The sequence below is a fragment of the Pan troglodytes genome, chromosome 10 (assembly GCF_028858775.2).
Source record: "Pan troglodytes isolate AG18354 chromosome 10, NHGRI_mPanTro3-v2.0_pri, whole genome shotgun sequence".
In the NCBI taxonomy this organism is placed as follows: Eukaryota; Metazoa; Chordata; class Mammalia; order Primates; family Hominidae; genus Pan; species Pan troglodytes.
The window spans coordinates 131,372,743-131,400,176 of record NC_072408.2 but is presented as its reverse complement, the minus strand read 5'-3'; the positions used below and the strand labels follow the sequence as shown (position 1 = coordinate 131,400,176).

The following is a 27,434-nucleotide window of genomic DNA, read 5'->3' as shown; positions in this document are numbered from 1 at the left end:
GGGCATATCTCACCCTCTCCTCCAGTTCTGGGCTGGCTGTTCTGCCAGGCCCTGTGGGCTTTTCTTTTTTTCTTTTTTTGAGATGGAGTCTCACTCTGTCACCCAGGCTGGAGTGCAGTAGCATGATCTCGGCTCACCACAAGCTCCGCCTCCTGGGTTCAAGCCATTCTCCTGCCTTAGCCTCCTGAGTAGCTGGAATTCAGGCATGCACCACCATGCCCGGGTAATTTTTGTATTTTCAGTAGAGACAAGTTTTCACCATGTTGGCCAGGCTGGGCTCGAACTCCTGACCTCAGGTGATCCGCCCAGTTTGCAACTTCTGCTTCAAAGCACATCAAAAGTAAGAAAAACATAGATAAGCTTTTTCTACACAGACACAGTTCTAGGTGTGCGTGCGAGGCTTGGCTCCAGGGATGCTCACTTGGGTGTCTTTTGGGTTGTTACTGATAGATAGTGTGACATAGGCCCCTTGGGTGCGATCCAGTGGCTAGTCCAGGGCTCTTGGGGTAGCCAGGGTCAAAGCTGCTCAGGGCACCATGTCCCCCAGCATGAGTCCTCACCCTATAGATGCCTTGTTCCTCCAGGCCCACCTTGAAGGTGGGGAATTTTTTCCAGGAGTGGCTGGAATTTGATCTGATACCATGGTTGACCATGTGAACTTGATTAGCCTGAATGGGCATCACTTGGGTGTCAGGCTAACAAATAAAACTTTTTGTTTTTGTTTTTTTTGATGGAGTCTCACTCTGTTGCCCAGGCTGGAGTGCAGAGGCATGATCTTGGCTCACCGCAACCTCCGCCTCCAGGGTTCAAGCAATTCTCCTGCCTCAGCCTCCCGAGTAGCTGGGATTACAGGCATGCATCACCACACCCGGCTAATTTTTGTATTTTTAGTAGACATGGGGTTTTACCATGTTGGCCAGGCTGGTCTCCAACTCCTGACCTCAGGTGATTTGCCCGCCTTGGCCTCCCAAAGTGCTGGGATTACACCATGAGCCACTGCGCCTGGCCCAAATAAAACATATTTTAGAGACAGGGTCTTGCTCTGTCATCCAGGCTGGAGTGCAATGGTGTGATCACAGCTCACTGCAACCTCAAGCTCCTGGGAGTCCCATCTACCCAGAGGTTGGGACCAGTGGAAAGGTAAAGGGTTGATCCTAAAATATGCCCAAGGAGCAAGTGCTGGAAAACACAGATACAGGATCAGCCATTCCCACTTGTTTCTAGATTTTTCCAGGGTCAACACCTGCCTCCTTCCCCCTCTGTTGGTGCATTCATTCATTCATGTGTTAATTCAGTCGCAACACATTTGAATTGAGTGCCCACTATGTGCTGAGGATACAGCAGTGAGCTGGCCAGAAAGGTCTTTGCTCTCATGGAACTGACATTCTGGTGACCAAAGACAATATATATCAGTGACAAATGCCCAGGATAGTTTCAGGTGGTGATAAATGGTGACAAAAATGAATAGGATGTTGAGTTAGTGAGGGCCTTGGTGGTTTCTTCAGATACAGGGTCAGTGAGGGACTCTCTCTCTTTATTTATTTATTTTTTGAGACAGAGTTTCGCTCTTTTTGCCCAGGCTGGAGTGCAATGGCATGATCTCAGCTCACTGCAACCTCTGCCTCCTGGGTTCAAGCGATTCTCCTGCCTCAGCCTCCCGAGTAGCTGGGATTACAGGCATGTGCCACCACACCTGGCTGATGTTGTATTTTTGGTAGAGACAGGGTTTCTCCATGTTGGTCAAGCTGGTCTCGAACTCCCGACCTCAGGTGATCCACCCACCTCGGCCTCCCAAAGTGCTGAGATTACAGGCATGAGCCACTGCGCTCTGCTGCAAGGGACTCTCTAAGGAGCTGGGACCTGAAGATAGAAGATGACAGTCTCAGGCAGACGGAACAGCAAGTGCAAAGGTGTTGAGGCGGGGATGAGCTGGACTATTTTGCCAGGTACTTAGAAAGGAATGGTTGAAGGATTGGAGGGAGCCTTTAGGAAGGAATGGTTGAAGGATTGGAGGGAGTCTTTAGGAAGGAATGGTTGAAGGATTGGAGGGAGTCTTTAGGAAGGAATGGTTGAAGGATTGGGCCGGAGATGGTAGAGACAAAGCCCAAGGGGCAGAATTTGGCGCCAACTGGACGGGAGCCCCCTGGATGTATATACAGCATGCTCCAGCCAGCTGCAGCCTGGCCTGGGACACATACAACATGCTTCCCAGTGTCCCTGGTGACTTCCCAACTGAGTCTCCCTCTCCCTTCCTGTAAAATGGGTATGTTGAAAGTCTTTCCCTCACAAAGGCAATTGAGATGTTTGGGAAGCTCTTAGCTGTTACTGTTACTAACTCACAGTCCAGGGGCCCCCCCCGGGAAGGCTGTTTGTGTGCAGTGTTCTTTGGCCGCTTTTTAAAGGTGCTGTTCCCATTAGTTGCTCATGGACTGTCACTCAGAGCCCAGTAGAAACAGAGTAGCAAACTAGGGTGCCGGTCTGCGATTGGGGGAAGGGGCGGGCTCAGCTGAGACCTCCCCGGAGTCCAGATTTCCAGCACTCATTTGGAATCACGGGCTGCTGCTGGAGGCTGGCAAGTCGGGTTCTTCATCTCTCCAGGCCTGTTTCCCTACTTGTGACCAGGACCCTTGCTTCCCCCAGGGTAAGTGCTCACTCAGTGCTGGTGTTACTCCCCGCCGTCTGTGAGGGTGAGATTAATAACCCAATTCAGCCAGGAAACAGGAGCAGACGGGAAGGGGCCAATTCCTTTCGGGATAAACGCTGCCCTTCTCCTGGCCTCAGTCTTGCCATCTGTGACATGGTCGGGCCAGAGGCCATTGGCGCTTGAGTTGATAAGGCTTCCTGTGAGGGGTTTCTAGGTGACGCTTGGGACATTACAAAGCTGACAGACCCCCTGCTTTCCCCGCTCCTAAGCCTGCAGGGAGCCCTCGAGGGCAGAAGCTGGGAGAACCCCTGAAGACACCCCAAATGTCCCTCCTCCAGCTTCAAATAGAGCTGAATCTCATGGAAATGCAAATTCCCAGAGGGTTTTCAGGTGACAGAGGAGGGCTGCCAGGCGGCCTGGGGCTGGCAGAGGAGCTCCCCCGCCCCCGCTTCCCTCTCCAAGACCCTTGGTGGGGGAGGTGGGGGATCAGGCCTTCCTTCTGCGGCTCCAGCTTTTTGCCTATGGATTCGGACCGACTGGCTGGGCAGAACTGGAGCTGGTCGGGCCAAAACAAGGAGGTGGGGGGGGGGCACTGACCTATGACCCCTCCTGTTTCAGTCTGCAAACTGCTCCCCTCCACACCCACTTCCCTTTTGCCAGACATTGTCAGCCCCAGAGGCTCCCGCCAGCCCCCCAAAAGCTCATAATTAAAAGCCCGAGGGGGCAGAGAAGGACCTGGCTGCAGGGGAGCCCGGCAACCCCAGCATCCTGGCGGAGGCGGGAGGCCCGCCGGCCTCTGGAAACCACGCGGCTGCCTCCCCACCGCAGCCATTCCCCGCTCTCCCTGGGGGTTCTCAGATGTTGCCAGATGGCAGAACTGAATCTGCTGAGACGTCACTCCAAAAAAGGAAAGTTGAACTGAAAAAAAAAAAAAAATTCAAACTCTCCAACATCTTAGGAGAAAGCAGAAGAGGAGGGAGGGAGGGAGGCTCCAGGCCCGGGGCTCCCAGTGCCCTCTGCTGTTCAAAGAGATCGCCCCTGGTTGGAGAGGGCAAACCTGGAGGGGGTGGGAGGAGGGGGTAAATGAGGACACTGGGTTGTCAGGGCGGCCAGCGGGGCCAGGTTCCTGCTGGAGCGGAGAGTGTCTGCCTGTGCGTGGGGGAGCGAGCACATGTGTGCCGTCTGTGACTGCGTGCTTGTGCAGGCCGGGCGTGTGTGGCTCCCAGGGTCACGCTCTGGGATGTGTGTGTCTGTGTGTGTGTGGGGCGGGGGGCGGGGGGATACAGGCTCGTTGCATTGTCTCCGCATTTGTGTTCCTGAATGTCCCCAAGTGGGACTTCACTCAACACATTCGTGAGTCCCTACTGCGATAGGGCAGTGAACAAAATAGAAATCTCTGCCCTCAGGAAACTGGCATTCTAGCGTCTGTGTCCTCCGGGGTGCTGTGAACTCGCGTGGGTGTCCCAGTATTTGTCTGTGTGAGATCTGATATCTCCGGTCCGTGGTGGGTGGTGAGTCTGCAGTGTGTTCGCCCGGGCTGGGTCTCGGGTCTGGGGAGGCCCAGCGTGTTCCTGCCTGGAGAGGGCTCTGCGCTACTGTCTGCTCCCGTCCCCAAGTGCCCCACTGTGCGTGCTCCTAAAAGGCCCTGTGTAGGGCCCTCCCTGCGCGCCCCCTCCCCATCCAGCGGCCACTCCAGAGTTATAATTTAATAGCTGAAACGCGATTCCAGTGAGGTACTGGGGCTGGAGAGGAGGAGGAGGGCCCCCGGGCCCGCAGGAGAAGAGGGAGGGGAAGGCTGGGAGGCGCTTCCCCCCTCCTTCCTCCTCGGGGAGCTGCCAAAAAGAAACTCGGCGTCGCGCCCAAGTGTGTGCGTGCGTGTCTGTGTGTGTGGCGGCGTGCGCGCGCGAGTGGGGACGCGCAGGGCCTGGAGAGGCGGCGCGGGCCCTTTAAGGAGCCAGAGGGGGCCGGGCCGGGGCGCGTCGCTGCGGGCGGGGAGCCGGGAGCAGGGAGGCCGAGCCACCGCCTCCCGGGCTCCCGCCCCGCCCCCTCCTCCCCCTCCCGCCGCCGCCGCCGCCGCCGCCGCCACCGCCGCCGCGGCCGCCGGGGAGCGCGGAGCCGCGGGCAGGCCGGGCCGCACCGGAGCCCCGCGTCCGCCGGCGCCCCGCCCGAGCCCTGCGCCCGCGCCCTGCGCTCCGCGATGCGCGCCAACTTGCGGGCCGGCGACCCAGGGCCGGCGCCCTAGGAGGCGGCGGCGGGAGGATCGCGTCCCGACCCCAGGCCGGGCCTGCTGCGCGCCCCCAGCCCGATCGGCACCGCCACTTGCCTGAGCGCCCCGGCGGCCCGAGCGCGCCCCAAGCCCGGGCGCCACCGCTGCCACCTCCGCGAGGTGAGTTGGGGCCGAGGGTCCCCGCGGAGGGCGGGGGGAGGCGCGGAGCGCGCTTCCGGGGGATCCGGGGAGGATCGGGCGGCGCACGCGGCGGAGTTGGCGGGGCCCCTGCACTCCCGAGTTGGCGCTCTCGGGGGGTGGCCTGCTGGGGAGCGAGGCGCCTCGCCGACACTGCGGCCCGCGTGCTCGGGGGCGCCGGGGAACTTAGGGGAACTCCAGCTCCCTAGCGAGGGGGCGGGAAGGAGGGAAGTGGCGTTGGGGTGGGCGGGGGGCGCGCTGGAAATGCACAGAGCGGCCCCCCACAGTGTGCGCCGGCTCTGGGGACTTGGCCGCCAGGCGTCCCTTGTCCCCGGTGCAGCCCCGGACCTGGGGGGGCGACACTGCGCCTTATTTTCCATCGGGCAGCGCGGGTTTGAAAGCCCTTGGAGATGGTACCCCTAGCTCCCTGGCCTGGCTGTTGTGGAGGGGCGCATGAGGGTCTCTCACCAGCCGAGGGGGAGAGCCAGCCTTGTCCCTCCTGGGCGTGGGGCCACGGGGCGCTGGGCGGGGTCCCTCGGGAGAGTCGCCCCTGGTCCCCCTCCCCCGCGGGCCGGTGTTCCTGGTGTCTGGGCCTGCCTCCCGTGGCTGGTGACGTCTCATTGGGCCGCCTCCTAGTCCCTCCCCCGGGCTGTGCGGATACTTGGGATGCCACTACTTTGCGAAGTTGGAATTCAGAGCTGATCCCACTTGGGCACGACTGGGAAGACCCAGGCCCTTGTCTAGAGGGCAGCTTCCTCAGAGGCCTGCGGGGAGTGAGGGCACCCGTGGGGTACGCCCTCCCCGCCCCAGACACTTGCAGGAGGAGCAAGCCGAGGGCGGGAGGGCACGGCGGGCGGGAGGGAGAGACACGCTGTACCTGGGAGCTGCTGTCGCCCGGGCCCAATTAGCGTGGGGCGCCCGGCGTTATTTTTACATTGTAGGTTTATTTTTTTGGAAGCGAGTGTCCTCCCGCCGCCTGTCGCGCGCTCCGGCTCTCCGAGGGTCTGGTGCAGGCAGCGGGGGCGGATCTGTTCTGTCGGCTCAGCCTCCTCCCTTCCTCCCCCTCCTCCTCTCCCCCGTTGGTGAGAACTGGTTTTATTATGATTATTATTATTTTTCCCTTTTTGCAGATTTGGAGGAAGGATGTGTGAGGGAGGGAAGAGGGGAGGAGGGGATAAGGGGAGGACCCTGTGGGCGGGGTGGGGGAGTTCTGGGCGCGTTGGGATGTGTTACCGGTGGCCTTGACTTTGCCCCTTTTCAGCCAGATCTGGGTCCCTGCGGCAGCTTTGATATAAGGGGCTCTCCGGGCCAGACTGCGCCGGGAGGGCGACCCGGGGCAGGCTGTGTACCTCGTGGGTGGCCTCTTTGGGGGTGCTGAGGAGGGGCCGAGAAATGGCAAGCAGCAGTGAGGTGGGATGGCCCACTCTGCACCTCAGCTCCTGGGGTTTGAATCTGACCTTTGCCACTTTCCTGGCAGTGTGACCCTGGACAGATGCTTAACTTCTCTGTGCCTGTCAGGTTTCCCATCTGCAAAATGAGGGTCAAAATGGTACTGAGTTCACAGAGTGGTTGTGAGAGCTGACCGTCCGGCCATAAGAATCCCTCGGTACTTGTATGTGTTACTATGACTACTGTGTCGGTATTATTATTCCTGGGTTCTAAGATTGGGCCTTTAATCCAACGTGGTCTGGAAGCCCTGTGAAAAGGGGCCACCTTACCTTTGCCTGGGGGTGGACAGTGGGGGGATCTGGGGGAGGGAGGGGGCCTTTTCCCACTCCCCTCTGCTTGTCCGGAGAGGATGGAGAAGGGCAGGTGCCCCCGCCCATTGAACAGATGCAAAGACTGAGTCAGGCCCAGCAGAGCAATGAAGGGGGGGGGGGGGGGGGTGGAGCCAGCGGTGACTGGCGAGTCGGCAGCGCGGCTGCCAGGGCATCCCGGGCTCTGTCTGGCTTCCCTGAGCCGCCTGCCGTGTCCCTGCTTGGAAATTCACTGCTGCCACCGCCAGCGGGTGCCGGGGGAGTCTGTGGTGCCGGTGCCCAGACATGGGGGCGGGAGCGCAGCAGGCCCCAGCCCTGGCCTCTTCCCACTGAGCTATTTACGCTGCTGGGGATCAATACTATTGATAAATCCATGTAAATGGTAATGTGGCTGTCAGGCCCTGGTAAGGGATGGAGAGCCCTCCTGGGGCTGCGCTCTCCTCCTCCCCCTCTCGGAGAGGGTTTGGTTACGTGGGAAGGATTTATTTGGCATAATCTGTTCTTTTTCCCCAATTAATAATACTCATGCCACCTCCTAAAGATTTCCCAGAGCTCTGCAAACACGAATTTACTGCATGGAAGCCCTGGGCTGGGGACGGCTTGATTGTTCTCGGGGCCTGGGGGTGGGGGGCAGGGGGCGCTGGCAGCGCAGACACCCACCGAGGGAGTTGGAAGGCAGCCCCAGGAGTCCTGGCCCCCAGCGTCTGCCATTCATGCTGGCTGTGGAGGCTGCCTGGCCCCGTTTCCCCCTGGCTGAGAGGGGGCGCATTCATAGTTCTGTGTTCCCAACCCCCATCTGAGAGTGTGGGTGGAGAAGTTGGTGCTTCACTCGGAGATGGGAGGCGGGGGTGGTACCTACGCAGAACCCAGCCGGAGGGTTCTCCTGGGGTCCTGTCTGTGGGAAGGGAGATTTTAAGGCAGAGGAGACAGGCTCTCAGCCCCTCCTCCTGCCGCTGTCTGAACTGAAAAGCCCCACAAATGCTGCCTCTGACCGTGGGCCGGGGGTGGGGTGGCGCGGGTTGAGAGCTTTTATTTGTGTGTGTGTGTTTTCCCTTCCCTGTTTCCTCTTCACATCTCAAACGCTAAACAGCAGCCTCCCCAGGTGACACTTCTGAGACTGGGGAACTGCCGGTGGGAGCTGGTAACTCCTGCCTGAGGTGCCCAGGGGAGGGGCAAGGAGGGCCCCAAGCTTGGGCTGCTGCCTGGGGAGAGCCAGGTTTTTTAGGCCCAGGCCAAGGGTGACAGAAGGTCTGTGTCCCTAGGTGGGTGCGTGTGGTCCCCAGGGAAGTGATGCTTGGGAAAGGCCAGCTGGGCATCTTTTGAGGGAGCTTGGAGCCAGGGAACTGACTTTACAACCCATCCGGCGAACTCTCAGCCTCCATGCTGGGAAAGGCTGTGGATCATACAATAGTAATAAGAACCAACACCTACTGTGTGCCAGGAACTGTGCTCTACGCAAATCTGCTTGTTTACTCTTCATAACGCCTCTATGAGTTGGTGCTTTTATTATCTTATTTTATAGATGGTGAACTTGAGGCACAGAGAGGTTAAGTAACTTGCCCAAGGTCACACAGCTTGGATGTGGAACTACGAATTAAGACCTGGGATTATTCACGGTCATGTTAGTGCAGCAGGCATTTACTGCAGACCTGCTTTGCAAAGCTGCCATAGAGGATATGAAGAAAGAAATGATGTTTCTTCTTTGAGCAGCACCTACGGATCTTTGCCCCAGGTGGGGCAGGAGACTGAGAACTCATTCTCCCCAGGGTTTGGGGAGAAGGATAGGGCCTGGCATTTCTTTGAGGTCTCATTTTATCTTAAACATTCATGCAAATTTGGCATTCGCCTTGGCGACACTGCTGTGTTTGTTTTGAAATGAAAACATGGTTTTGAATTATTTAGCATGGTGCTCCAGAAAGCTGCAGCGGCAGAGTTCTGTGGCCTGGAGTGCCCATAGGCTGGGCGTGTTGCCCTCGGGTACTGTGTAGCCGGAGGGCTTCTGCTCAGTGAGGCCCTGGGGCAGATGGCGGCTTCATTCCCATTTTACAGATGAGGGCACAGGTCCAGGCTCGCCTGAGGTTGCACAGCGGAGGGACCTGTGCTTATGATGAATGAACTTAGCATCATTGTTATTATCATGTCTATTTTGGAGCGGAGTGAGGCTTCTGAGCCTGGACACTTCCACACTGCCCTGCCCACTTGGCTCCAGCTAGCCTTGAGGAAGGAGCTTTTGGTTTATAAATCTAGAAAGAATTGTCCTAACCAGATATTAGAGGACAATCTGGGAGTGTTTCATCTGCCATCCCCAAGAGAGCCGCCGATTTAGCATTGGAAGTTCCAGCTTGGCCATTTACAAGCAGTGGGCCCAAGTGAGTGCCCCTTGCTCTCAGGGTTTGGGTGCCCTCATCTGCAAAATGGGCACATTGCCGGCCACCTGTGCCATACTGGAGAGCCTTTAGGGGCAAAGGGCATGAATATTGGGTTTGCTGTTCAGCTCTGCAGCTTCAAGCTGTGAATGAGTTACTTACCTATTGTGAGCCTCAGTTTGCTCATCTCTAAAATGGGGGTGCTGCTGCTGCTTCTGACTTTATGGTTGTGAGATATAATGAGCTCCTGTGTGTCCTGCGACACACAGGAGCTGCAGTTTCCATTTTGGCTTATCCTGTTGGAGAGCAAAGACTTCGTTATAGAATTCCTTGTGTAAACCCGGGTCCTCACCTACAGGCTGCTCGGATATCAACCATTCCTCCCTCTTAAAAGCTGCTGGGAAAGATCCTCTAATGGACCCGTCTCTTTTCCAGAGCCCCAGGCTTTGGCTTGTTGCCCTTTGGAGACGGTGGGCTCCTTTCCCGTTGGTCGTTGGTGTTTCACAAATGTGCTCAGCTCCCTCCCTCTGCCCTTGACGGTTGAGGTTTTCCATTAGTCTTTAATCACTTAGTGTCTGTCAGGCACTTGGAGTGCTTGGAGGTCATGGGCAGCCCGGAGAGTGGGCGAAGGCTGTGGGGAGGACGGGGTGGGGGAGGCCCCCTGGGGGAGGGCTGAGCTTCCCCTCTGCTCCTGGTTTCTGAAAAAAGGAGCAGGGTTTGAATCGTGCTTCCATTTGTTAAGAACTTGAGTGAAGCCTCTGACCTTCTGGCCTTGGTTTCTTGATTCTTAAAAGGGAGGGAAAGAAAATAATGCCCGCCTTAGAGGGTAGCCTGAGACGGGCTGTCTGGGAACTCCTACGGTGATGGGAGATGATGGGGCTGCGCTGTCCCGTGCCTTAGCCACTAGGTGCCTGTCACTCGGGAGCACTTGAAAAGTGGGTCCCTGCCACTGAGCAGCTGAACTGGTCATTTTATTTAATTTTAATTTACTTAAATTTAAACAGCCACCTGTGGCTGTGGCTAATGGCTACTTAACCCGACGGCACAGGGTTGGGTGATGAAGTCATATTCTGTGTTTCGGAGCAGGGCCTGGGCTCTTGGTATCTGATTCCTTCCCCAATGCCCCACCTGCACCCCAACTTTTTTTCTGAGGTAGGGTCTTGCTCTGTCACCAAGGCTGGAGTGCAGTGGTACCATCACAGCTCATTACAGCCATGAACTCCTGGGCTCAAATTAACCTCCCGCCTCAGCCTCCCAAATAGCTGAGACGACAGGTGTACACCACCATGACTGGCTAATTTTAAAATTTTTTGTAGAGATGGAGTCTCTCTATGTTGCCCAGGCTGCTCTTGAACTCCTGGGCTCAAGTGATCCTCCCGCCTCAGCCTCCCAAAGCACTGTGATTCTAGGCGTGAGCCACTGCGTCTGGCCTGATTTTTTTCCCTTTTCATGCGTGTTTTCTCTGCGTGGTGCCATCCTGGAGGGTCTTCCCCTTTCAGCGGTCCTTTTTCCCAAACCTAGCCTGGTGTGCTCTCTGGGCTGGTCCGTTCTCCCTGCCGTCTGTCTCCCTCCTCTTCCCACATCTCACTCTCTCTTCCCCGACTTCCTCTCCCACCAGCCTCTGGGGTAGCGCTGTCCAATAGAACTTTCTGCAGTGGTGAGAATGTTCTAGATATGCTAGTACCATAACCAAGAGCCACGTGGGGCATTGGGTTTTAAAACTGCCCAAAGCTGTTGGGGGAGTCTCCTTCCATTCTGGCCCTCCTGGTTTCTGTTCCCCAAGGCAGTCACGGCTTGAAGTGAGGCCAGTGCCACAACCGGGGGATGAAATTTTAGTTTTTACTTTTAATAAATTTGAGTAGCCACTTGTGGCTGGTGGCCACTGACCCTACGGGGCAGTGCAGCCATAGTGACTCCTACTATACGGAGCCGTCTTCCCACATCCTTCCTTAGCTGTCACTTCTCCTGGAGCAGGAGACAGCTCCAGGTCCCTGCGAAGTGTGGGCAGTTCTTACCTCCTGGGGCTGAGCTCATGTGGAAAAACCTTTGTGCAGGTTCATGGGGGCTGACCCAGCCGGACCCGGAGGAATCCTAGGTTAGCACCCTTGTTGGTATCTGTCTGCACAAGCAGATACCTGCAGAAGACACCTATCTGCTTTCTCTAAGTGGGATCATACTTATTTTGTTATGATATGACTTAATACATCATGGACTTCTTTGATGAACATTTTTGGGGATAATGTTGCTTTTTATACTTCTTGGGGAGAATGTAGAAAAACAAAAAGTAATGCATTCAAAACTCTGCCAGTTGCTTTGGGCTTTATAAAAGCTTATTTTTTAAATGAAAGAAAATGCATTGACTTGTAAAAAAGAAAATTAACACATTGCGTAAAAGTCTCCCTCGGTTCCTGGCCTCCCAGTTTCTGTTCCCCGAGGCAGTCACAGCTTCCCGCGCCTGAGTTTCCTCCGAGATGCTCTTGGCATATGTCGGCCTTAAATGGACTGTATGTGTGCGTTCCCTTTAAAAACAAACATGCAAGTGGTATCACGCCATATATTCAGGTTTGATTTTCGCCGTCATAGTCACATCCTACGTGATAATATGTTTCGGAGCCGACTGTGGAACGTAGAAAGCAAGAGTTGGCAAACTATGGCCCTTGGGCCAAATCCGGCCAGCCCACCACCTGTTTCTGTATGGTGCACAAGCTGAGAATGGTTTCTCCATTTTTTAATGGTTGAAAAAATCGAAAGAAGAATAATATTTTATGACATGTGAAATCATATGAAATGCAAATTTCGGTGTCCATAAATAAAGTTTTGTTGGAATGCAGCCACGCTCACTCATTTACATGTTGTCTGTGGCTGCTTTTGGGTACAGCGTTTGCAAAGTTGAGTAGTTGTGACAGAGGCTGGAAGGCCTACAGAGCCTAAAATATTTACTCTCTGGCCCTTTACAGAAGATATTTGCTGATCCCTAATATACTACCTCACTGTTTTGAACCTCAGTGTAGCCTTGCATGGTTTCCCTGTTGAGGAAACTGCGGCCCAGAGAGGGGTGTGAGTTTGAAGGTCATTCCAGGTAGGCCCTAAAACCCCTCCTTCTAGCCTGGGCTCCTGTTCTTGCTGAGTTACGCTGATGCTCATGGTTATAATTTGCTGTTGTAGAATGCAGTAGGAAAGAGGGGATGGTTAAGGCAGCAAGCACTTGGCCTGATTTTTGGCACAATTTTTTGGCCTCTTAATTGATGACTTTAGAGTGGTATATAGTTGCTGTAGCACCTACTCTGTGGCACTGCATCGTTTTCACAATTTTCCAAAGCCGTAATCCATCTTGTTTCCCTCTTTGCTTTGGCTACTAGGAAGCTCAGAGCCAAATTTTGCAGCCTGCTTTCTGCAATCACTGGTTTATGTTTTGGCTTTATCTACTTCATCCTGATTTTGGATTTGTTTGTCTCTCATTTTTTTTCCCTTTGCCCTGAGCTTGCTCTCTGATTTTTATCTTACCGTACACATTCCTGAGAGTTGTCTCAGTTCTTGAGGGGCAGAATGGATCAGGCAGGAGCCAAGCAAAGGAAAACACTTGCTTGCTGCAAGATGCTTTCATGCACCATCCCCTGCACCAGCATTCCATAGGAGGAAACCAAAGGCTGGCCCTGTGGAGTGTCTTAACCAAGGTCAGACCCTGGGTGAGAACTGAGCACGGTTTTGGGGTCCGACTTGGGAAGATGACAGTGAGTGACTTGGATGGTGAAAGATGTCCCATTTGAGAACCGGATGGGGCCCTCGAGAACTGCTTGGCCTGAGGGAATGCCCTGGAGGTGGGGGGCTCAGCACTGTGGTACCCGGAGACATCGGGATTGTTTTGGAGGCAATATTGCAAGTGCGTCTGAAGCCAAGGGACCTCTGGGCCATCTGGTTCCAACCTGGACTTGTGGCTGATGCTTCAGGTCCCCCGCTTCTCCTGCTGGCCTTTCTTTGCATCTGGAAAGGAAGTGGGGGGAAAGGTAAGTCAAAGGGTGGGCTGTTGGAGGTGGAATTGGACCAGACCCGGGTGACCAGTCACCACTGGCCTGCATGTGTCTGTGCGTATGTGCCTGCAGGCCGGGTGGCTCCTGGGGGTCAGTCTTTTCTGGGGTCCGGAGGCCCTCTCCGCCTCTTGTCTGCCAGGGTTCACTTGGTTTTCCGTGGCCTATATTTGCATTTTAGGGCTGATGAGTGGATCTGGGGGGACCCACAGGTCTGAGTGACATGGCCTTGGGCAATAATAAAGGCTCCACGCGGAGTTCCTCAGTTTGCCTGGTGGTGAAATGGGGTGATGAGTGACACGTGGCTCACAGGCTGTGAAGTGAAGGGCATTCAGGGGCCCGTTGGGGTGCAATTGTCCCTGCAGACCTTGTCGTAGCCCCTCTCCCTCCTGACTGTGACTCGTGGGCCCACGGCACTGACCCCAGGGTCAGGGAGGTGGACCCAGCAGTCTCCTTGCCATTGCTCAGGGATGTCCCAAAGGGACCTTGGATCCCACCTATGCAAAAGTGGACCATTGACCCCCGCATTCCCCAGGCCCCTGTTCTGGGTGTCCTTCTGGAATGAGAGACATGGTCCCAGCCACCTCTCGACAGCCCACCTGGGACTGCAGCCGCCTCCTGCCTGCTCTCTGGCTGTCATCCTGTACCCACCATCCCCTCTCTGCAGGCAGCCCAGTGGAGCCACAGCAGCTAGAGTGACTTGACCTCATCAGCCTGCAGGGCTTCCCACCATTTCTTGAACAAAAATCAGAATCCTTCTTACTGCCAAGGAGGCCTGTACGCCCCCCATCTGCCCACCTGTGGCTTCCCCTTGGCCCACTCCCCACAATTCTGTGGTGGGGCTGGGGAGACCTTGGGCCAGGTCTGGAGGCGGGGTGGGTGGGAGAGTTGATTTTTCTTTGTGACCCAGGGGATCTGTCTGGGGATGCTCTTAAGTCATTAGTCCCAGAAGCCCAGACTCTGTTTGTCCTCACATTGAACTCTGCGGTACCTGCTGAGACCATCAGGGAGCATGGGCCCCAGTGTGGCTATAGTGTCTCGGTGACCATGGGAACCTGCCTGGTGCCAGCCCTGCTCCTGAAGCTAAAGAGGAGAGCCTGCCGGGTGGGGTTGGGGCCGGATGCAGCTCCAGGCCCTGGCCTGGGCTTTTCCCTAGGCTGGGCCAGGCCTGTCAGCATGGGGGCCTGCAGGGGATGTCGCCCTCTGGAGCCTGGCAGGAGTCAGGGGGCCTTTCCTGGGTCCTGGGGGCTTGGCCAGGTCCACAGGGTCAGGATTTGCGAGGAATTCTGTGTGGTGGTGGCTCCTGGGTGATGCCCACTGCTGGGTAAACCAGGGGAGGAAGGCAAGCGGGAGAAGTTGGGAGACACCTGCTTTAACCTGCCATCCCGCCCACCCACGCAATCTGCCACCCTCCTGGATATTTTTATTTTCGCATCCTCTGCCACTATCGTCCCCTGGCCTAGGCTGCTGCATGTTGTTGGACGGTGCCTGTGCCACCTTCCCACCCATTCACGTCCCTCCTGGAACCTCAGGCTGTGACCTTACTTGGAAACAAGGTCTTTGTGGATGCGTTTAATTAAGAAGAGTCATCCCGGAGCAGGGTGGGCCCTAAATCCAGTGGCCCGTGTCCTTATAAGAGGACAAAAAGACACAGAGGAGAAGGCCGTGCGATAATGGAGGCAGAGGCTGGAGCGATGTGGCTGGAAGCCAAGAAGTGCCAGGGACTGCTGGGAGGAAGGCTCAGGACAGACCCCCCTGCAGAGCCTCCAGAAGGAACCACCCCTGCCAACACCTTGATTTTGAACCTCTGGCCTCCCGAACTGTGACAAAGTAACAGTGGGTTGTTTTAAGTCCCCGGCGTGTGGAGCTTTGTTTACAGCAGTTCTAGGAAGGGAACACAGCTCCCATCACAGCTGGCTCTTCACTGGTCACCCTGAGACCCATCCCCCACGTGGCAGCCAGGGGGAGGCCTGTAAAACCCAGGGCAGGACAGTCCCGCTGCTGCTCCGAAAGCTGATTCCCTACCTGGGCTGTGAGGCTCTACCCTCTGCCCCGGCGTGGGCCGTCCTCTGCGACCTGCTCCCCTTGCCCGCTCTGTCTCAGCCACACCAGCCTCACTGTTTCTCCTGAAATGCACCAGGCAGCTTCCGCCACGGGGCCTTTGCACTCACCCTGCTGGAGCACTCTTCCCTGGTATCCGCAGGCCTCGTCTCATTCCTTTGCCATTTTTCTCGGATTTTTTTTTTTTTTTTTTTTTTTTGAGACAAAGAGTCTTGCTCTGTTGCCCAGGCTGGAAGTACAGTGGCGTGATCTCCATGCACTGCAACCTCTGCCTCCTGAGTTAAAGCGATTCTCCTGCCTCAGCCTCCTCAGTAACTGGGACTATAGGCGCACATGGCTAATTTTTGTATTATTAGTAGAGATGGGGTTTTGCCATGTTGGCCAGGCTGGTCTCAAACTCCTGACCTCAGGTGATCCACCTGCCTCGGCCTCCCAAAGTGCTGGGATTACAGGTGTGAGCCACCACGCCTGGCCTGATATTTTCATATTGAAAATTGCACCCTCTCCCCTCCCTCCCTCGGTTGTTTCCCAGTGTGCCACCTTCTGATAGATGATGGTTTCACACGTTTGTCATCTTGCTGTTGTCTGTCATCCCCGCGAGAATGGACGTTCCACAAGGGTGGAGACGTCTGTCTGTGTCCCAGGTTCTAGAGCAGTGCTGGGCACACCGTGGGTGCCTCGTAGATGTGTTGAGTGTTGGGCTCTGGCTGGGCATGGCCTTGCCTCGTGCCCTGGTGCCCGTTGGGAGTCCCAGGTTGTCCATCCATCCCTGTGCCTGACACCTGTACCCTCCCTCACCTGTGGCCCCCTCCTGCTCCCGCAGAGCCTCCAGGTCACTGAGCCTGTGGCCATTCCCTCTCTGTCCCTCCCTTGGTGGCCGTGACCATCCCTTGCTAGCACTGAGCTTGGCCTCTGAGCTCCACAGGTGAACATAAGCCCACAGAGAGGCCCAGAGTGGCCAGGGTGTGGGAGAACCACGTTTTGCCTAATTCAGCCTTCCCGCCTCCATTTCACCATCTATAAAATGGGCATAATCAGATTCCTCGTCTCTCGAGGTTGTCTTGAGCGTTATGGGAGGTCCTACGTGAAGGTGCTTATTGCCTGACGCTGGGAGCACAGAGAAGCTTTCCATGTGGGCTGGGCCAGTGCTTACTGTTTTCACTTTGCCGTGTGGGTGTTCCCTTTGCCAATTTTTGTAGGAAGTTGGGGCATCACAACCAGGCGACCCCAGGGACCGGTGAGGGACTTTAAACCCGAGTTCCCATGGATGGGTGGCCCGAGACGGATCCTTCCTGGCCCTTGCTCCTCTCCCCAAGGAACCAAGTTCTGGGGGGTCCAAACCCACTGCAGCTTTCTGGGCGGATTCCCGGGGCCAGCAAGACTTGTCTGCTGTTTGGCAAGATAGGAGACCCTGGTGAACTCTGGGAACGGTGGGGGGCCCCTCTGCGTTTCTTCAGCAGAGTTGTTTCTGTCACTTTGTGCTCGTTTCCGCATCTGTAGAATGGGGGTAACTGCAGTCCCTGGTGCGTAGGGGAGTGGACGCCTGGGGGGACTGCTGTGGCGATGACACCCGTGCATGTATACATCCTGTGGACATTGTCACAGCTGTCTGTGCCCTGGGGCTGGGTCGGGATGCCCCCGTGCCTGCCACTTGCTCGGGTTCCCTGGGCTTTGTGAGCTGTGCACACACTGGAGGGTATAGTAGGGAGAGCTGCTTCTGCAGGTGTCCTGGTGCAGGGGTGCCCCCTGCCCCAGCATTGCTGTCTGGTGTCTGAGCAGGGAGGGGCAGAGGTGAGGGTGCTCCAGAGAGGGCCCTGAGCTGGTAGGATGCAGGCAAGCTCGCTTGGCACCACATGGGTTAGCTCATCTAAGCTTCACAATAACCCGGTGTGGCCAGAACTATTAGTTTCCCTGTTTACAGATGGGGACACTGAGGCACAGAGTGGTGATATCATTGGCTCAGGACACACAGCTCCTAAGCTCCTTGCTTGGTGGGCAGCTGTCATGGGCAGGGCCCATTGTGTGCTTTCATCCCTTTCCCCTGGACTGTGGTCCTCAGGAGTGACCAGGGACAGTCCTGGGTCCACCACGTGCCCAATCCTGGACATCAAAGCCCACGTCTCTGCCCTGACCCAGCCCATTCCCCTCTGGGTCACCCTCGAAGGCTCCCAGGCTGCGGCCAGCTCTGCTGTGCAGGAAGCTGACCCTGTCTGTCTTGGCTTCTCCCTGCTCAGCTATAAATAGCAGCTGTAGCGGCGGGCAGGAAGCTGCATCTCCCGGCACCTGGGCCCTGGGCGCTGCCCCCTTGCCGCAGCGGCACCTCCCGGAACTGTGCGGCCCTCAGTGGGAACGTGGTGGTGGAAGCGTGCTGCGCATCGGGTGTGTGCTCTCTGGTTTGCTGTGTGACCTTCAGGCTCTCGCTGCCCTCTCTGTGTCACAGCCCCCGTCCGTGGGTCCAGGCCGCCTCTGTGCTCGCGGTGCTGTAAGGAGTGCCTTTGGGTGCTTGGAGGTGTGGAGGGCGCAGCATGAGGTTTGACATTGAGAAGGGGGCGCCTGGCTTTTGCCTTGGAGAGAGGGGAGTTGAGTGGGAGGGGGCACCGAGGGAACCTGGGGAGGGGAGCTTCCCAGAGGAGATATTCCCTGTCTGGATGCCCAGCTGGGTGGTGGGATGCTGGAGGGCCATGACGATGCGGAACTGCCTGGAGGGCCCCAGACTGGGAGGTGGGCCATGGGGAGGGCACGGGGCCTTGGACACCCATCCCCACTGCCGGATTGCTATGTGATTTTTTGCACAGCGTCTCTGGGACCTGTGAAATGGGAGTGATGCCACCTCGCGGCACCTCTGGTAGGAAAGAGACGCAAAAGGGCTTTGAAGCAAGGAAGGCGTTTTGTTGTGCCCTCGGTCATCTTTAAGCATCAGGAGGGTTCACGCTGCTCACGCCATTATGTGCTTATGGGGCAGGGCTCACCCTGTTCCTTTTTGGCCTGCCCCGGGGCCCTGGCTCCTGAGTGGGGGTTTGTGAGAGCGTAGTCACCAGGAGCTGCGGGGGAGGGTGCTGACCATGCCAAGGACATCCTGAGCAGCTTTGGGTGGCCTCTGGTTCCCCAGCTCCCCCACTCCCCATTTTGAGGGACACCAGCTGCGGAGTGGGGGCGCATGCAGCTCGGGCTCTTGGACGTCTCCTCCCGTGGGTGCCCCGCAGCAGCTCAGCTGTACCCTGCAAAGCCTTCTGCAACCTGGCATGCAGGGACGTGAGGAAGCGTAGGTTTCAGCAGTGGGGGGATTTCTTATGGATCTTACTAGAGCATGGGCTGTACGATCGGGCCATTTGTGACTGGTCAGAAAAAAAACGTTGCTCAAAAGTATTGATAAGTTCTTTGTTGTTAATCTAGAGAGGGAAGTCTCTAGTGTTAGTCCACAGGGCTCTGTCTGATCACGTTTTCATCAGATGCTGGACTCTGCACTGCTGGGGACGTGTATTCACGTACAGGTGCTGGCACTGGTCATGCTCACCCATGCTGTGTAGCAGTGGAGAGACTGAGGCACGTGGACCCTGGGGAATCGCCTGTTGGGAGTTCAGAATCTGTGGGATGGGGCCTTGGGAGTTCCCTAGAGGCCTAAAGATTTTTGTTTTTGAAGCCTGTGTTAAGCTGAGTAATGGTCCCCCGCATGATGTCCTAATTCCCAGAAGCTGTGAATATATTATTTTATGCTGCAAAGGGGATTTAAGGTGGCAGATGGAATTAAGGCTGCTAACCAGCTGACCTTGAGTTGGGAGATTATCCTAGATTATCTGCCCGGGCTCGATATAATCACAGTGGTCTTTATAAGAAGGAGGCAGGAGGTCAGAGAGATTTGAAGATGCTGCGTTGCTGGCTTTGAGGTTGGAGAAGGGGCCATTAGCCAAGGAGTGCAGGCAGCCGCTAGAAGCCATAAAGGGTGATGGACAGGTTCTCCCCTAGAGTCTCCAGACTGGATGCAGCCTGCCGACACCTTGAATTTAGCTCTGTTAGATCCATTTCAGACCTTGGATCTCCAAAACTGTAAGGTAATAAACTTATGCTGGCTGGGCACGGTGGCTCACGCCTGTAATCCCCAGCGCTTTGTGAGGCCGAGGTGGGAGGATCGCTTGAGGCCAGGAGTTCAAGACCAGCCTGGGGAACACAGTGGGACCCCCTGTCTCTATAAAAAACACAGAAAACTAGCTGGGCATGGTACCTGTGGTCCCAGCTAATCAGGGGACTGAGATGGGAGGGTCACTTGAGCTCTGGAGTTGGAGGCTGCAGTGAGCTGTGATCATGCCACTGCACTCCAGCCCGGGTGACCAAGTGAGACCCTGTCTCAAAAAACCAAAAAACCTCCTAACCCCCCCAAAAAACTTGTGCTGTTTTAAGTCACCGAATTTGTGGTCATCGTTACAGAGGATGCTTGCTGCCCCCACAGAGCCTGTGATTTCCCTGTGAACCAGCAACCGGGAACAGGGCCGTGGGTGATGTGGTCATGGAGACAATGGCTGCGTTCCTACCATTGGTGACCTTGGAATTAAGTGACCCCTCAGTTTCTTGACCTTGACCTGGGGGCTGTGGCTGAAGAGCACAGAGTGAAGAGAGAAACCTGCAAACGGTAAAGGGCTGTGCTAGTGAAAAGCAAAATGTAAAAGAAACACACAGAGGCAGAGAGACATTTGTGCTTTCTTTATTCTTTTCTCTTCTTTAGTGGTTTTTTTTTGAGACAGGGTCTTGCTCTGTTGCCCAAGCTGGAGTCCAGCTCCATTCGCAGCTCACTGCAGCCTCGACCTCCCAGGCTCAAGCAATCCTCCCATCTCAGCCTCCTGAGTAGCTGGGACTACAGGCACATGTCACCATGCTCTGCTAATTGTTTTGATTTTTAGTAGAGATGAGGTGTCATTATGTTGCCCGGGCTGGTCTTGAACTCCTGAGCTCAGGAGATCCTCCTGCCTTGGCCTCCCAGAGTGCTGTGGTTACAGGTGTGAGCCACTGCACCCAGCCCCTTTTTACTTTTTCTTTTTTTTTAATCCCTTAAATCCAGTTGGAGTACCTGGTCCCAATGGTTGACCAGAAAAAAAATAAGTCCCCAGCATGTCCCATGACAAGCCACAGTTGATTTCTCCCGGCTGGGTCTCCCATGTGGGCTCTTGGAGCGGCGGCCTTTCCCAAGGGGCGGGTGTTCCGGATTCTCAGAACAGCAGGGCACATGCTGCTGCCTTCCAGCTTATTAAAAAGAGGAAGAAAACGGCCCGCGCCTCCTGCCCCCAGGCCTCTGGGCCTGCATGCAGAAACCTGAAGCCTACAATTAAGTGAAACTCAATCCTTAGTGGGGAGAGGTTCTCCTGGGCTGCTGGAAGAGACTCCAGGTCCCAGACCCCGAGGAGGACCACTGGCTTGTCACAGACTATGTGGGGTCTTGGGGGCAAAGAGGCGGCCAGGGGAGAGAGGAGAGAGGGAGACCAGGCCGGCCGAGCCTTAGCCCAGGACACCAAACTCGGGGCTGTAAGCTAAGGTGGCTTTTGTTAAAAGAGAAAAAAATGACAGGTGACTTTCAAGTCATGGGAGCCCCCTTCCTGGAGGCCACCGCCTCTCACTGGGGCCTGGGCTTTTCCACGAGCCTCTGTGTATCGCTGCACGGCCTGGGAACCTGCCTTGTCTGTGGACACGTGGATCTGTGCGCGCTGCTCTCCTGTTTGCTACTGGGGGAGCCGTATGACTGCTAGTTTTGTAGGTCAAAAGTGGTCGAGTATTGACAGCTTTGTATATAATTCAGTGCAGTCGTTTTCTCGGCTAGACAAGCGGCAGATCTGAGTGGTTCCAGACACTGTGTTCTCATGCACCTTATCACATGACTCTGCCTCAGTTTCCTAATATGTAAAATGAGGACCTAAGCAGTCCTCACCTTCTAGGGTTGTTTTGAGAATTAGAAGGGTAATAGACACAGCATCCAGAACCGTGGCATTAGCTATCATTATTTTTATCTGTATGATTACAGGTTTTCACCATGTGCTGGTGCAAACCAGCTTTGATCCAGTTGGCTAATTTTAACTTCTTGTAGTATTTTGTCATGGGGATGTGACATGAGCTTGGTGTGTTTCCTGGAGAAAGCTACTTGGTGCTTGCCATGGGAAGGGGCTGCCGGGGACTTTCTAGAGAGCACCTCTGGGTGCCCGGGTGCTGTGGCCAGTGGATTTGCCAGCTCTGGGCTTCTCCTGGTGATGCCAGGGGTGCTCCACGGGGGCTTTGCTGGGTCAGCCCTCTCTCCATGGAGGTGTGGGCCCCCCTGCCAGGTCCTAGTGGAGCCACCCAGGGCCAGGCTGGGCATGTGGTTTGGCAGCTGCTTTACATAAAAGACTGTTTTTGGTTTTTGGAAGCAGAACAAATGTGTTCTCTATAAGCTGGAAAATCAGGAAGGAAAAGCTTGCACATAAAAAATACAACCACGTTCCTACCCCCCAGAGAGAGACTGCCAGCCTCTTGGCCAATGTAGTTTCTGATGAAAAGGAACAGAGCTGTCCTCCCCCCCCCCCCCCCCCCGTTCACCATCCTCCCCCTGTCAGTGGCTGCTGGGGGAAGGAGCTATGAAATATACAGATTGTGGAGCCCCCACTCTAGACCCAGTAGGTTAGACTCCTGAAGGATGGGGCAGGTATTTGGCAGCTGGGGTGGGGCTGTGAGTCAGTGGGACCTGGGTTCAGGTCCCGCCTCTGCCTTCCTTCCATTAGGTGGGGCAGGAAGCCTTGCCTCTCTGAGCCCCGTGACCTCGTCGTCTTGAATGTGTCCTGCAGGGAGGCCCTGCACACAGTAGGTGCCCAACTGACGCTCTCATGCATTTGGTAAGAACGGCAGGGTTCTCAGCCTGGGCACTGTTCGGGTTTTGGGGGGCTGGGTCATTCTCTGTTGCAGGGGCTGCTCTGGGCACTGCGGGATGCTTAGCAGCACCCCTGCTTCCACCCACCAGACCCCAGTAGCACCTCAGCCCCCTTTGCTACCGCCAGAAATGCCTCCAGACATTGCCTGCTGTCCTCTGGGGGTCACAGTCACTCCCGCCAGACCCGTGCGATACAGGATCTTAGAGAGGGACCTCAGGAGGGGAGAGAGGTCCTGCGAAGGAGTTTTCCTCGGAGCTTGCGCCCAGCATGTAGATTTTGTTCATTCACATACTTCCCATAAGTACCTAGCGTGTACTTCCCCTAGGCAGGCGTGACACTCTGCCCATCCACCCCTGCCTTCCCAGTGGGATAGGGTGGTGACTCAAGGCCCCGTTCCTGCCGCCCTCTCTCCCTCTGTGAAACGTGATAAGGTTATCTTGAGGGGTTGCTGGTAATATGGCGAGGCGCTCTGTCACCTTCAGGCGCGCTGTTTTCTTTCTGGGCCTCGGTTTCCCCATCTGGAGAAGGGTGTTCATAATAGCATTTACCTTCTGGGTTGCAGTGGGGAGTCAGGAGTCACTGTGGCTGTGATGATGAGCCCATGATGTGTGACCGCTTCTGTCCTGGGGCTCCCTCAGCCCGCTGTGCCCCGGCGCTGGGGCAGAAGCCCTTGGCACCTTCTCTGTGCCTGGCCTCGCGGGTGGGGGTTTCTACTGCAGGGGGCTCAGTTGCCTTCCTCCCCAGGCCCCCAAGGAGCCAGCTCAGCAGAGATCCCTAGGGGGATTAAGTGGGTTCATTTGATCCCGAACGTGAACCTGAGCAGGCGGCTTATCTCCTCAAAAGCCAGACGGGCAGTGGGCCACCCGGCCAAGCGGGGAGTGTGGGATTTTATCCTCCAGCCGCGGCCCTGCCCCTCCCACCGCCAGCCCCTCAGCTGCGCGCCTGCCTGTCTCAGTGCGGCACATGCCACGTGAATTCATCTGATCCTCTCGGTGATCTCGTGACCCAGCAACCATCATCATTGCCAGGCAAGCAACGAAGGCTCAGAGAGGTTAGCTCCCTGGCTCAGCGCCACACTGCATCCCAACCACCCTGACAATATTTACCCCATAGACTTGGAAAATCCCCTCTACTCCTGGGCAATGAAATTCCTCCTTAATACAGACTAGACTCGACACAGAATTAACAACAACAGCAAAAATCTGTGCAGTGCCCCAACCGTCGGGTAAGGGGAAGCAGGGAAACGAGAGGGAGGAGTGGCTGGCTCCCACTCAGAATGAGTAAGCGTGGATTCGCAAGAAAGCAGATCAATGCCCTGCAGTGCTCGGGGGAGAGGAGAGTGACATTTAAGAAACAGCTAGTATTTGGACTGGTTCTGGCAGGTTTTTTTGAATGGCCAGGTCATTTGAAAATTGTGTAGGGAGGGTGACTTTTATGGAGTGGGACTGTCCCAAAGGCCATGAGCCAGTCATGGGGCAGCCAAAAACATCCCTGGGGTGGGGACCCTGCCATGGAGACCCCCCGCCCCGCCCTAACAGCACAGAAAAAAATAACAGGAACAGTAAAGATAATATGCTGTTATTGTGAGATGGAATAATAATAAACAGTAACTATGTTTGGGGGGGAACAGCATTGCCATCGAGACCCTCTGTTTTCATATCAATAATAATGACAAAAAGAAAAGAATGGCAGACCAGGCACCATGATGGACCCCCACTCTGTCGCCATCTGGCTTGGACGACTGCAGTAGCCTCTTCCGGGTCCCCAGTCCACTCTGGTCACACCTGTCTGGTCTCTGAGTTGCAGCCAGAGGGATCCCATCAGAAGGACCATGAGACTCTGGCCCCACACTCTCCATTCTCTTCCCACTGCTCTGAGAATAAATTCAGAGGCCACCCGGGAGCTCCTCATCCCTCACCGACCGCATCTGCCTCTGGGCCTTCGCGTTTGTTGTTCCCCCCACCTGGAATGCTGTTCCTTGCATATTGACACAGCTGGCTCCTTGCTGCCATTCAGGTCCCAGCTCAGTGCACGTTTAGGAGGCCTGATATGATGTGGAGGAGAGTTAGAGTGGAGGAGAGGTCACACAGGAGGGGACCTGCCTGGCCTGGGGCACCCCAGGCCCCTCTCTCCCACCAGCTGGCTCGTTCACCAGATTCCACATCATCATAGTTCTTATGGTTATTTTATAACCTTACAAGTTTTAGAATTATATCTCATTCTGTATGTGTATTTATATATATGTTGTTATATATATGAATATGTATTCTTTATAACACACTTTTCTCATATAAAAATATATGATTGGTCTCTCCATACAATGGAATATTATTCAGCCATGAAAAGGAATGAAGTACGGATGCATGCTACACTGCGGGTGAACCTTGAAACCATGATGCTGAGTGAAAGAAGCCAGACACACAAGGCCACATAGTGTACGATTCCACTTTCATGAAATGCCCAGAACAGGCAAACCCGTGGAGACAGAAAGCAGATTGGTGGTTGCCAGAGGCTGGAAGGAGGGGACCTGGGGAGAACCTACGCCATGTTGATGGGGTCTCCTTTTAGAGTGATGAAAATGTTTTGGAATTAGATAGAGGTGATGGTCGCACAGTACTGGGAATGTCCTAAATGTCAGAGCTGCCTACTTTATAGTGGTTAATTTTATGTAATGTGAATTTCATCTCCATTTGAAAAATGTGGGAACTAAAAAAGATGGAGTAGTCCCCCCTTAATCTTGGGGGATATATTCTAAGACCCCCAGTGGATGCCTGAAGCTGCAGACAGTATGGAACCCTATATACACTCCATCTGTTCCTACACATACAGACCTCTGACAAGGTTTTCTTTACAAATTAGGCACAGTGAGAGATTAACAACCATAACTAATAATAAAATAGGACAGGCCAGGTGTGGTGGCTCATGCCTGTAACCCCAGCACTTCGGGAAGCCAAGGTGGGTGGATCTCTTGAAGCCAGGAGTTCGAGACCAGCCTGGCCAACATGGTGAAACCCCGTCTCTACTAAAAATACAACAAAATTTAGCCAGGCGTGGTGGCGAGTGCCTGTAATCCCAGTTACTCAGGAGGCTGAGGCAGGAGAATCACTTGAACCCAGGAGGTGGAGGCGGAGGCTGCAGTGAGCTGAGATCACACCACTGCACTCCAGCCTATATAACACAGTGAGAAAAACAAAACAAAACAAAAACCCAAAACCCAAAAACTTACGAGTTGTTTATTTGTGGAATTTTCTGTTTGTTTTCAGACCACCATACTGAAACTGTGGAAAGCTGCCGTGGCTAAGCAGGAACTGCTGTACATATTTATTAAGCCCTTACTGTATGCTGGGCATTCACTCTTACTGTAGGCAGGCATTCGCTCACTGAGCCTCTGAGTCAGCCCTGTGAGCTGAGTTTCTATTTTACGGCGAGGAAACAGGCAGGCTCAGAAGGGTTAAGCCACGTGCCCAGGGTCACAGAGCTAGAAAGCAGTGCAGCTGGGTTTTGAACCCGGGTCTCAGACCCTATCCTGAGATCGCGAGTCCTGTGCTCTGTGGCCTTGCTGCAGGCTGAGCCCTGCCAGGGAGCAGAAACAGCCTGTGCCTGGGATGGGTCTCTCCTGCCTGTCTGTGCTTCACCTATGCATACCCCTGAACTGCTGCCCCAGGTAATGTGTGGCTTTGCATGTGTCCTGGGTGACACGGAGACTCTGAGGTGGGGCCAGTTCACAGCTCTGCCTGTGTGCATGGAACTTTGCTCATCTGCTGGGCCCAGAGAGGGTCCCCAGGCTGAAAGGCTGTTCCACACCACTCGTTCCCCACCCCCACCCTCACCCTGACCACAGAAGCAGGAACTTCCCAGCACGGGGCGGCGCAGGGAAGCAGCATGGCTCACTCTGGAGTGTGTGGGGCCACTGGGCTGTTTCAGTTTCTGCTGCGTTTCTTGCTCTGACTCAGGGCCCTGACCCCAGCCGGGCCACTTGGGCTTCTGAACGCCTGCCGGGCTGAGCTGAGCTCACTGGTACATGAGAAAGATCCCGGGCTGAGCTGCCCTTGCCTGGCGTCCTTGGGCCTTGGTTTTCCCATCTGTGTGGTGGGGCCTTCGAGGGGCCCCGTGTGTCGGTGGGTTGGTGTGGAGGGATTGGGTGTGGACACCAGGGGCTGAAAGCTGATGGGGACTCATGGGGAAATCTGTGCCTCGGACCCCTCCAGACCAGAGGCTCCTGCAGAGCCCTGCCCATGGAAGATCTGGGTCAGGGGCTGCCTTGTCTCTGGGTGCTTCTGTTGTCACTGGCCTCTGGCCCCAGCCTGGTGGTCACCAAAGCCTATGTTTCCCCTGGGCCTGCTGTGGAGGTGGGAGGCAGGGAAGGTGGGCTCTTATCCAGTCCTCTCATCATGGCCCTCCGAGACTCTGCTCCCTCCCCCTGGGCCCCGCTTCTGGGTGTTCGAGGTGCTGGGGACATTGGTGTCTCAGTAGGGTTGCAGGCTGGCAAGGGGCCCTGGGGAGGTGGCCTGGTGAACCCCAATGGTGAGCTTCAACTGAGCACTGCTGGGTGCCAGGTTGTAAATTTCTCTTCAGAGTAGCCCCTGGCATCATCCCTGTTTTACAGATGGGCACACTGAGGTTCCGAGAAGCAAGGCACCTTCCTCAGGCTTTAAAAAATGACAGCACTAGGGCTGCAGCTGGAGCCAGCCTGATTTTAGCCACCTAATATAATTGCCTCCGTTTCACTGTGAGGAAACTGCCTCTGAGAAGTTGAGCAGCACACACAGGGGTCGCAGTCTCCTGCCAAGATGAGATGGCTCAGGGATTTGATCTGGGTCTCAGGCCCATTTGAGGGCCCCCCAGGGACTCTGTATGTCAGCCCCACTTGTGCCTGGCTGTCCCCTCCTGCGTGTGGGCACCGGCTGAATGGTGGAAGCAGGTCCCTCCTGGGAGCAGGTCACGGGTGCTGGGGCTGCATCCCTGACCTACCCTAGGTCCGGGCGGGTGTGGAGGCAGAGGAGGATGTCCTGGGGGTTTGAGTGGGGGCAGAGCCTGCTTGTGAGGTGGAAGGTGGGGCAACTGAATCAGTGTGGGCCACCCTCCCACCCTGAATATCCCCAGGCCCTCGTGACAAATCTCTTTCACCATCTCTTGACCCAGCAATTAATTGCTCCTGGATGGTGCCCCCGCCCTCCAGGGAGCTTCTAAAGGCCAGACCCTGCTCCTGGGCGGGCAGCCCGGGGCAGAGGCTGGGGAGAGTCCGCGGTGGTTTTTCTGTTCAGCTGCAGATTCAGGGGTCCCCAGGCCAGGCAGC

The 27,434-nt window shown here is 55.7% G+C and overlaps 1 protein-coding gene across 50 annotated transcripts in view; it reads left to right on the top strand.

Annotated features, from left to right (window-relative positions):
- The first annotated feature begins 4,725 nt into the window (after nucleotides 1-4,725).
- NCOR2 (nuclear receptor corepressor 2) overlaps nucleotides 4,726-27,434 on the top strand; it is a 244,179-nt gene continuing 221,470 nt past the window's right edge. For 46 of the 50 annotated variants that reach the window (XM_063785249.1, XM_063785265.1, XM_063785262.1 and 43 more), the window contains exon 1: nucleotides 4,897-5,030. The gene's annotated coding sequence lies outside the window, so the exon portion shown is untranslated. Of the gene's footprint in view, nucleotides 5,031-27,434 lie in introns of all 50 variants that reach the window. The other 4 variants (XM_024348140.3, XM_024348138.3, XM_016924593.4 and 1 more) reach the window with 2 other exon arrangements.